This window comes from Xiphophorus hellerii, chromosome 4 (assembly GCF_003331165.1).
Source record: "Xiphophorus hellerii strain 12219 chromosome 4, Xiphophorus_hellerii-4.1, whole genome shotgun sequence".
Taxonomy (NCBI): domain Eukaryota; kingdom Metazoa; phylum Chordata; class Actinopteri; order Cyprinodontiformes; family Poeciliidae; genus Xiphophorus; species Xiphophorus hellerii.
This window is the reverse complement of record NC_045675.1, coordinates 1,085,746-1,097,442: the sequence shown is the minus strand read 5'-3', so window position 1 is coordinate 1,097,442 and position 11,697 is coordinate 1,085,746. Positions and strand designations below refer to the sequence as shown.

Genomic DNA, 11,697 nt, shown 5'->3' with positions numbered 1-11,697 from the left:
CCGAGTTCCGAGGTAACTGGAATGCAGCATTTTTTTCCCAATAAATACAATGTTGCTCATTTAGGGCAACTGCTGTTTATGATTGACTAAAGTTGGATTATGTAACTTTTTATGAAGTATTCCAGTTTTGGTCAAAACTGAAATTCCAATTTCCCAGTTAGAAAAAATCAACTAGCACGAGCCCCGAAGTCAGATTTTGGGAGTAACTCCGTCTACTAAGACTTGCAAGGCCGACTTCGCGTTTCAAAATGGCCGCTAATGGCATCAACAGCAGAAGATGTGATTGAAATGTTGATTTTATTAAGGCACTCACGTAAGAGAGCGTCTGAAATCAATGCCACATTTATCGTCTGCAGCTCTAAACTGTTAGTAATGTTAGTTTGTGGAAAGTAAAGCTTGAAATTATGTTCATAAGAGGCAAAGTACCATATCTATTTGCGTCGCCATGTTGGAATCCCGTAATTGTCTCCCACAACATATTAGGGTCATTGTAGATAGGAAGAAGGAGGCATAAATTTCTGCCAAAAAATAGAATTTATTTAATTAATCTCATAAATGTTTTGCAAAAAACCCTGGAAATTTCTGAGTTTTTAAAGTTCTACACTTCCTAGAAGAAGAAAAAAGAGGGGGAAGGGAAATTTTGATCTTGGAAAAACGAAAATTTGCTAGAAAAAAATCTGAAATTTTTAGATAAATTTTCTAGAAAAAAATATGGACATTTTCGAGTTTCAGAAGTCAAGCATTTTTGACTTTTGGCAACTTTCGAAGTTTTTTCTGAAAAATTTTTCAGCTTAATCTCAAAATTTCAGATTTTTTTCTTGCAATTTTTTATTTTATTTTTGGAGCTCAGAAATGTTCTTGTTTTTTCTAGAACATTTCGGAGATTTATCTCAGAAAATATATATTTTTTCTATCTACAGTGGCTCTAATCTACCGTCGTAATTATAACAAATGTAACAGACGCTTTAAGAAAAGTAAGTAGAAAACCCAGCTTTCCCGAGGCTCACTGAACGCAGCATCGATTCTTGGACGGCAGGGCGTCCTCTTGGCGCCTCTGCTGATCTTTGCAGCCGCTGCAGTGGGTTGAGGGAAGCGGGGGTGAATCCTCTTGGTCCGCCCGCTGATCTTCGGCTCCGCCGCGCAGAGAAGCTGCAGCGGATCTCAGACTCAAGTTGGAAACTGCAGCGATGCTGAGGACTTTGGTGCCGCTTCAGGACCGACTTGTTCTGGGGAAAACCTTCACCTAGAGGAGCCGCCGCCCGCCGTCGTCAGACCCAACTTTGTTCTGGACCGAACCCGCTGCAGGTAAGCTGGAGAACCAGAACCAGGAGCTTGTTTGGTTGTTTTAACGCGATTTGGACTCATGTTGGAAACAAACCGGGACCAGAACCGGCAGAGTGGAGGCACTTTTAACTTAAGCTGATATTTTTTTATGTATACACAAAGCTTCATTTCTGTTTGTAGCGCTTAAATGAATTAATAATCTTGTAGCAGAGAAATGAATGAATAAAACTAAAAGGCGGTTATTAAAAGTTTGACACATTTCCAGTTTATTCCTGCAGCGGTTTGCTCAGAGCGCTCTTATCGGTCCGGTCCGGTCCGGTCCGGTCCAGTCCCAGTCCGCGCTCATGTTCTGCTGTTTTAAATCAAGCAGCAGGTCAGGCTGATTCCATCGATGCCCTGAAGCGGGCTCGGTTCTGCCGCCAGCAGGGGGCGCCGCGCAGCAGCACGCAGGTCCACGGCTGCAGGTGATGCCGCCGCCGCCGCCGCCGCCGCTGCTCGGTCTGATGGCCGCATCCAGTTAGCGGAGTAATTTAAGCTGCGGGCTGAGCGCCACTTAGCGCTGCAGCCATGTGTCACCGAGACATTTGTCACAAATGTGGCCTTGCAATAAAAGTAATGCAGCTGCTGATGTTTCCTGAGCTTTTACTTTAATTAAATTGTTTTTAAGAGGATGCGCTGCTGCTGCTGCTGCTGCAGGAATCTGGACCTTTCATTCACTGCATGATTCCTGGTTGGCTTTGAATTATTGTAACTAGTAAATCAGGAAGTTATGACGGAGTAAATTTCCGTCAAAAATTTTAGATTAATCTAAGAAAAAGTTCTAGAAAAAAAACTCGGAAATGAGTTTAAAAATCTGAACATTTTTCCACTTTGTAAACTATTTTTCTGAAATATTTTTAGATTAATCTAAAAAAATTTTATTTAGGTTTTTCTTGCATAATTTGTACTTTTGGAGCTCAGAAACGTCCTTGTTCAGATTATCGGAAAAATGTAAGTATTTTCAAACTCAGAAATTTCCGGGTTTTTTCTAGAAAATTTCTGAGATTAAACTAAAAACATTTTGTGTCTCTTTCTTGCATATCTTTGACTTATTGGACTCAGAAATTTCCATGTTTTTTCTTGCAAATTTCTGCCATTAATCTCACAATTTCTGAGCTTTTTCTCACGTTTTACACTTTTGCAGCTCTGAAATTTCCTTGGTTTTTTTTCTATAAATTTTTTTAGATTAATCTCAAAATTTCAGAGTTTTTTGACAGAAATTTACTGTTTTTTTCTGTCTATATTTTGCCATAACATTGGGTTGTAAGTGGCTCCTCTGATCGGTTGGTTGTGGTTTGGATCTCTCTGGTGTTTCGGTTCCAATAGTTGATAATAAATCGGTTAAATGTTTGTTTAGTTTTGCATGTCAGAGACTTTGATTTGAATTCTCTCTCAGGTTTGCATTTTAAATTGAGTTTTTGTTTTGCGATGCTCCAATAAACTCTCCACAGATTAAATTCAGCTTTAACTGAGCCCTGAAAAATCTAAATTGATTAAATGCATCAAAACTGTGAACTCCAGTGTTTCCAGTTTCCACTGGAAACATTTTAAATAAACAAAACAACAAATAAAATAAATTATGAAATCTCTGTAAACAAAGTAGAGACCAAAACACCAAACTGAAGATTTTGAGAGAAAAATGATAAATTATGAAATGGAAATTATTGAGATGTTTTTTTACATTTATTGTGGGATTAATTAATTTATTGCTTATTGTGACAGGCCTATAAATTAGAGATTATAAATTTAAACACTGCACCCACCTTCAGTGTAAGTTCAGCTTTGATGCTAATTTGCACCTCTAGGCATTTAAGGAACCGAACAAACGTTTCAGCCTTGCTGTTTTTCTGCTGATGCTGTTTTTTCTCCAGCTGTAAAACTGAGATAAAATACGAACACTTGTTTATATTTGTGCCACAATCTGTTTATTCCTTCATGTTCTGCTGCATATTTATTGTTTTGTAGCTGAAAATGAATCGGATGGAGTCAGAATCAGAACCGGCAGGTAGAGTGCTGATCGGTGCGGTTCCTCTGATCTGGTTTGAGCTGCAGACTCTGCCTGACTGGAGAAACGTCGCAGCCAGATATGCAACGTTTAGGCAGGAAGGAGAAAGCGTCTGCTTCACGTTTGAAGTGAAGAAGAAGAAGAAACGATCGATTAAAGGAAGCCGAGACGTTCTCTGATGTTTTCCAGAATCTCACCTGTAATGATCCGGGAGCCGCCGCCCTCGTTAGCAGCTCACTTTCATCTCCGATCATCAGAACCGCGGCCCGGTTGGTTCTGGGTGGCAGTCTGAGAGACGCACTGGGAGCCCATGGTTCCGGTCTGCTGGACCTTTTCAAACTGGGAATCCTCCGGATCAATACATGTGATCGGCTGATCAATCAGGGATCGTTTACCCAACCAACAAACCGACACATGAAAACAACCAGAACCAGAACAAACCGGACTCGCCTGCGACCCAGCAGCATCTAAACCAAAATCCTGCTGCCATTTTGTTTTTAGAGAGAAAATACTGGCCTGATGGAAATCTATGGAGGACTGACCCTGCCAAAACTGGCAATAATTGTTTAGACACAATATTTGTCACGTTATTTACTTCATTTGTTTCTTCATTTATCGCCAGTTTTGCCAGGATCAGTCTTCCATAAGAAGCAGGTGGAAAATATGAAAATAAGTAAATGGCTTGTTAAAGTAAATGACTCATCTGAAAAAAATGCTTATTTTTATCATTTTCAGTGGTATTTAACTTTATCACTAATATCTAATTTTCCATTATAGTTCCTTTTTTATTTCTCATTTATTTTTTTCTTATTTTTCCCAAATAATGGGAAATCAAAAAATATATATTAAATACAGAATATGAAGAGATAAAAGGAAACTAATTTACAAAACACTAAGACTGGGAAAAAATGAAAAATAAATGTGATATATTAATATGAATTAGTCACGCCGAATAACAAAATAAGTTGGGAAAGTTCTTATTTTTTGGATAGATAGATAGATAGATAGCATTTATTGTCATTGAACAGAATTCAACGAAATTTCCATTGCAGCTCCCGTGCAATATTGTTCTCAAGAATTACTTTCTTAAGCCATTTATTTCTACACTTATTGATAATTTTGGCAGGCTCAGTCCTCCGTATAAAGCAGGAAGGACACTGAAAAATTTAGGAAGAATCCAGAAAAAATATAGATGGAAACAGCCAAAAAAAAAATCAACTGAATAAAACAAATAAAAGCAAATTGACAAACGGAAGAGAAGCAGGAGAAAACCTGAACGAAACCAAACCTGGAAGAGAAACGTGATTATTAATGAGCCGAATATCGAACCAAAGTTTTCTGTTGAACTTCATTAAACGTGTTTGTCTCCTTTTGACTGCAGCTGATTAAGATGCAGGAAATGAAGTGAATCCAGAAGTGGTTTGTGTTTGATGAATTATGGAGCGACTTCAGTCAGGACGGCGTTTTCTCAGGACGAACAGCAACAAAGCAGCGGCCGTGAGATTCGGTGGAGGAGCATTAAGGCCAGCAGCCGGCGGCTCCCGCCGTCGCATTCAGGCTGCGACAAAGAAGAGAGAGAGAAGAAAAGCAACATGAAAGAGATTTAAGTGCTTCTGCTGGGAGGGGCGAGAGAGAGTGCACCGTTATAAAACCTCCTGAGTTTATCCCTGCAGGCCATGAGGGACAGAAACAGGCGGAGGAGGGGTCAGGTCAGGGTTGTTATAAAGGAGGAAAAGATTCGGGAATTCCCTCCGATCCCGTTCTTGTCTCTAAATCCGATATTTAAATCATTTTTAAACCACCAAAATCTGATATTTAAACCGTTGACTCACAATATTTTACCCTCTGAGTTTCAAATCTCCACCTGGATATTTTAATTATATTAGTTCTTTAAATGTCCTGTGAGTAAATATATATTTGCCCATTTATCCAAAACAACCAGAACTTTCCAGATTAATTTCACTTCCTGCTGCGGCGCGAGTTAAATTACCGTAATAACCCGAGATCGGCTGGAAATCTTTCAGAAAGCTTTGGGATTTTTCAGACAGCAAAGTGTCGCCCAATTACTGCAAATTCGGTTCCATCGTCGCCGACACATTCAGCCTGGAAGGGTTAAACCACCAAGATCCGATGTTTAAACTGCAGATTACCGATATTTATCTGATATTTCAGTGCAATTCTGATCCTGATGGAGCGTCTGAATTTGTCAGGCTCCTTCCTGGGTTTTCTTGCAGGTTTTATCTGATATTTGCCGCCTCAGGAGGAAACGAGTCGCCTGGTTCTGATTAATGAGTTCGGTTCGCAGCTCACAGTCCAGTTCATGATTCCTGGTTCCTCTGCCAGCATCAGTTCATGAAGTTTTTCCACCATCGTTAATAACTCAGAGTCTGTGAGCGTGCAGCAGGCGGAGCACACACAGCTGTGTGTCGGGGTGTGTGTGTGTGTGTGTGCGTGTGCGTGCGTGTGTGTGTGTGTGTAAAACGCAGATTTGAAGATTTGTAATGATTTTGATCTGATAACTTTTATGATTTTCCTCTAAATTACATAGAAATGTTTATAAAATGAAGTTTATTTCGTTTTAATTTATAGTTATGATGTTTGTTATGATCATAAGCAGGTGAACTGGTTTAAAGTCGGACCAGTAGAAACTTGGGTGGTTCTGATCTCAGAAGAAAGAATGTGACCCCACATCTCTGACCTCTGACCAGGTCAAAGGTCAGAGCAGGAAAGACTCAAACGAGTTACCAAACCTAAAAAAGCTCCACCAATATTAAAGAACATTGAGCTGAATAAAGTGAGAGTTGAGAGTTTAAGATGAAAATCTGCAGAATCATTTCCTCCTGTTTGATCAAAGATGGCCGCCGTGGCTCAGGTTCTGCCGGACCCGGCGCTCAGGTTCTGCCAGACCCGGCGCTCCGTTCAGCTCCTGCTGCCGTCTGAGTGACCTTTGGGTGGATTGAGCTCCCAGGTTATCTGATGGTTTCAAACGTCTCCGTGGATTAAACGGCGTCCAGAGGAACGCCGCGTGACGGCGCCTTCTGGTCGCCTAGCAACCAGCTGGCGCTCCACAAACAAACTGGGACGAGAATTAGGAGGCAAAGCGGAGGAAATATTTACGCCGTCAGTCTGGGATTCACATGTTGGTCATTTTTATAAATACTAAAATCTTTTTGACAAATTTTACATTCAGTGAAGAAAACTGGAAATGCATTTTGCTCAATATTTGCACAAAATAGTTTCTAATCCGAGTAAACAAACATAAGAATCTTTGTTTTTTTACTTAGTTTGTTTCCCTTTAATCGGTTTTTCATGTTTCCACTTCTTTCATGTGAATAATTAATAATTTCCCTCTGATGCTACAAAAAAATCTACGCACGTTTTTCTCACTTTTATTCACTATTCAGTAATTATTACATTTATGAGAGAAAACTAACATTTTTCAGATTAATCTCAGAAATTTTTGAGAAACTTTTTTTTTTTTTTAGCAAATCTAAAAATAAATTTCAACCAAATCTTTGACTTCTAAAACTCAAGAATTGCTATTTTTTAGCTTTTAGAAATTTTCAAATTTTGAGATTGTTTTGCACATTTTTGACTTTATGAATCCAGAACATCTCCAAGTTTTTCTAGAAATTTTCTGATATTAATCTAAAAAATATTCTATAAAAGTTTTGCTTTTTTAAACTCAGGAATGACCTGGTTTGTCTGTTTTTTATAAAGTTTTTTCTCTGAATTTTTTGACTTCAGAAATGAAGAATTTCTGTGTTTTGGTGTAAATGGAGCCTCCTTTGTTTTTCTGTAACGGCGTCGGACTCTGGAGGTTCTGGCCGTTCAGTGGAGTCTTGAACTGCTCTGATTGTCGGCCATGATGGTTCAGGTGAGCTGGAGGGGCGGGGCTTAGGAAAGTCTCTGCAGACTTCGACTCTTTTTGTTCTGCAGCTTTTCGGAGTCCAAGGACAAACAGTGAAACAGTTTCCAGCAGGAAATCTGTCATTTCTTCAGGCTGAAGCTTGAAGCTAATCTCCTCATCCTGTTAGCAACCGGCTCAAATCTAAAGCTGCACAAAACCCAGGAAGTTTTTACTCCTTCATGTTCTGGAACAATATGGAGGAACATCCCTCCGTCTGGAGATGAAGATAGAATAGAATAGAATTCAACGTTATTGTCATTGCACTGTCACAAGTACAAGCAAAGATGATGATGATGATGATGAAGTCCAGGACTTTCATCAAAAGCAAGTCTTATATTTAAGAGAAAGTCCAAATTATGAAATGCTGCTGTTTGTAAAGTTACTGTTGAAAATCAACAATAATTTTGGTTATTTAGCGTCTAAAAAATTAGAGAACAAAAATATAGGGTTTAATTTTTTAATGTTGTATTTTCACCATGTTATTTATTCATTTATAAATGTTTCAGTTTCTAACCAAATATTTAGTTTATCCACTAAATATTTAGCTCATTTTGCTAGCTTGGAATATTTAGCTACATCAGAGACAGATATTGTCTCTGGGCTACATATTTAGCTCTGAGCTAACTAAATCAACTAAATATTTAGCTCTGAGCTAACTAAATCAACTAAATATTTAGCTCTGAGCTAACTAAATCAACTAAATATTTAGCTCTGAGCTAACTAAATCAACTAAATATTTAGCTCTGAGCTAACTAAATCAACTAAATATTTAGCTCTGAGCTAACTAAATCAACTAAATATTTAGCTCTGAGCTAACTTAATCAACTAAATATTTAGCTCTGAGCTAACTTAATCAACTAAATATTTAGCTCTGAGCTAACTAAATCAACTAAATATTTAGCTCTAGCTCAGAGATGAATATTTAGCTTAAAGCTAAATGGTTAGTTTATAAACATGATGCTAACTAAATATTTGATGCAAATATTAAGTTTAAAACCTAAATAATTAGCTTGCTAAATGAAGATTTAGTTTGAAACTGACATTTACATTTTGTGTGTAATTTTACAAACAGCTTCCCAATCAGATGTTCTTTGACTTTCAGCTTTTAGCAGAAAAATTCACTGAGTTTTTCAGGAGCTAAATGTTTGCGAACCTGAAACTTGTTGGGTTTAAAATCTGAAACCTCCAGAGAGGCAGCAGGAATGAGAGCCGCCCATATTCATGTTGACTCTTTTCGGTCGGTGGGATTTATTCCACCTGAGGCTGATTCCCTCTGTGGGGAGGAATCCAGTCTTCTCACCGGATTCACAGGAGATTCTGTCGGCCGTACCGGGTCGGTTCTGACTAAACGTTTCTCTGAACCTCTAATCTGCCGCCGTTTTGGCCGTGGAGATGCAAAACTCCAAATGAACTTTAAGGCTAACTGTGCGCTAACGGTTTCTAATGTTTGGTAATTGTGTTGCTGCCATCTTGGATGAGCAGCTGCTCAGTGTTTGGAGCAAATGAAGGAAAAGTTTCTTTTTGCTCTACAGTCACTTAAATGTTCAAAACATTTTGTCTCATTTCTTCCATTCTGTTGGTTTCTTCTTACTTAAAGGGACAGTATCTTATTTTTTTCAGGCACATGGTGCCATTTTAAAGCATAATGCAGGAACTATGTTACCTTTAGTTATAAAATGCTATTTATGTCAAATATGACTTAAAATAAATTTGACTTTGTAATTTAGCACCTTGAAAATGGGCCTCTGTCTCTTTAAAAACTCCTGCTCTTCCTGAAGCTCCGCCTCCAGGAAGTCGTACCAACATGGCTCCTCTATTAACCCTTTAATGTTTTCACCAGCGTCGCTCTGAGCAGCAGCTCCTGTATTGAGCTCAGCTGTTTGATAATTGCTGCTGGCTAGTCTAGAGGAGCTGAGTGGGGGAGGAGCTGCGCCTTGGAGGCGGGGCTAGGTCCACCCAGGTGTTTTGCTCAGCTGAGTGGTTGCCATGGAGATTAAAAGATTTCTCAAACATGAAAGAATCAAAGCAAAGCAACACTCCAGGGAAAAACTTCATAACTTGATGAAAAGATAAAAAAAAGTTAATTTTACATAAATCTGCCCCTTTAACTCACTGAAACTTTTATCCTTTTAAATTTAAAAAAGTAAGAAAGAGACAGTTCATTTGAAAAAGTTTCTCCTGTTAATAATTGTAGGATTTATCTGTTTCTGGAGCTGAATGACTGTCGCTTCCTGCAGCGTCTCTGACAGAACCAGGATTTGCAGATTTGAGCATCATGATGCAGAAAGCGGGTTCTGACCCGGCCGTGCGCCTCCGGATTCCCACATACCTCCACATCTGCAGGGTCTCCTTCAGATCAATAATTAGCCGGTTGATCTAAATGACAGGCGCAGCGCTGTGTGTGTGACTTTTTACAAATAGTGCTGATATGTGTTCCTGCGTGCGCCGGGTCGACCCGGGGGAGCCGCGCTGCCGACGCGCAGCCTCCCGGTTTCACTGGGCTAACTGGCGGTCGATGAGCGCAGAGGAGCCTCTGATTAAAGAACTCATCGATATCTGCAGATTAGAAGAAGACACGCAGAATCAACACCTGAAAACCGTCTCTGAGTGTTTTTACAGCCAAATGAGGGTTTTTCTGTTTAATCATCAGCTGATTAGTCGGATCAGAGGCTGAAGGGAAAAACATGGAAGCTGCAGTTTTCCAAAATAAAGGTCTGCAGTAGATCACATCACAGATGAGAACTCTGAAAAATTTACTTGAAGTTTTATTTTCTTTAGTTTTTGTTCCTCCGTAGTGAGAAGGTTGATTTATTAGTTGATTTATTAGTTGATTTATTGTTGGTAATTTGTTTGTTAGACTTGAATCTGAAGTGTTGGGTTTCCATAACATGCAATAAAACAGTAATAATAATAATAATAATAATAATAATAATAATAATAATAATTAGGACCGGGACTTTAGCCCGTTAATTTGGATTAATTGATGACATACATATTAACTCATTACAAACTGAGTTAACTACACATTTTTTGTCTTTACTTAGAAAAGTCCCGAGCCGGAACCTTTGTATTTGCGTGTTTCTGGTACGTCCACAAATTCGATGCACAATCGCTAACAACAGCGACGGACGGCGAAGCCGCTTCTCTCGGCTCAGTGGGTTTTAATTTCTGCTTCTGAACGATCTGATTGGATGCTGCGAAAGGCTACTGTTGTGTTCAGGTTGTGCTAAAAGCAGTTAGCCTGTCAGCAAAGCTACGCTAGCCTAAAATAGCATCTCAGTGCTAACAGGTAGCAGCTAACGCTAATGTCGACGTCCTCAGTCCACATTTCTCCATGAATGATCGGAGGTAGACCAGCCACCGATTTCTCTGGTCGATAAATTATTGCTATAAACGATAATATTGTTTTTAAATTATGAAATATCTGTAAACAAACTGTCCTTCACCAGGCTGAAGACTTTATCGTCCAGTTTTTGGTAGAAGGAGAAAAATAATAAATCATGCAAATGGAAATAGTTGAGCTTGTTTTATTGATTTATTGCTTATTGATAGGCCTGATCAGCTCCTGAAACCCTGGAGAAACCAGTGACAGATTAAAAACTATAAATCTATCTGTTGTTGAGCTCTCATCTTGATTTATTCAATCATTTGTCAGCAGAAAATGTTTTAGAATTGAAAACATTGCAGACTGTTAATAATAATCCCAATAACATTAATGCTGTTTTTCTGCAGCCTTCCTGTAAAACATGATGTCTGAATTTAGACTCGCTGAGATCAAACCTGGAACATTAAATCAGAACCTGTGCCGGTCCGGCCTGTTCTGCGCTAATCGGCAGTAAATCGGGTCGGATTCCCGCCTGATCAGCAGCAGTTTGGCTGATCGATGCAGAGCGACGATCGGTTCTGACAGGCGCCGGTCGTGAATCACGCTGACATCACAGCCGGAGCGGCTTGCATCAGGCCCGCTCGTCTCTCTGGGCGCCGGTTCCGGTCGGAATAATAATAACAAATAAAAGGCAGCAGAACCTGCGTTGACTTGGATTTCATCAGTTGTCAGCTTTGTGAGCCGTGGCGCCGTTTTGTTGTGAAGATCCGCCGGTTCTGATCCGGTTCAGCTCCAGTTCGGGTCGGGTTCAGTTTCTGCAGAGAAGACAGTCGTTATAAGTTTTATAATGTAGAAAAAGACGCAATATGAGAATAAAGTCCCAATATTATGAGAATAAATTTGTAATTTCATCAATCAGTCAGTTTGTTTTTCTAGTTCAGCAACAAGACAGTTCAAAGTTCACGTCATGAAAACAAAGTTATAGAAACACAAACTGTTGTCAGGTTTCTTCATTACACAGATTAATGATTATCAATCATTAATCAGATTGTTGATTAATTTTTCAAAATCAACTCTAACCAGACCTGTTTTAGTCTGGACAGGGTTTCGGCTGTTTTTCGGTTTTCTGGAAGT

At 39.2% G+C, this 11,697-nt stretch overlaps 1 protein-coding gene across 3 annotated transcripts in view; it reads left to right on the top strand.

Moving 5' to 3' along the window:
- Nucleotides 1–1,092: 1,092 nt before the first annotated feature.
- LOC116719203 (multiple epidermal growth factor-like domains protein 11) overlaps nt 1,093–11,697 on the top strand; it is a 99,276-nt gene continuing 88,671 nt past the window's right edge. For 2 of the 3 annotated variants that reach the window (XM_032561660.1, XM_032561659.1), the window contains exon 1: nt 1,093–1,305. The gene's annotated coding sequence lies outside the window, so the exon portion shown is untranslated. The remainder of the gene's footprint in view (nt 1,306–11,697) is intronic. The other variant, XM_032561661.1, reaches the window with a different exon arrangement.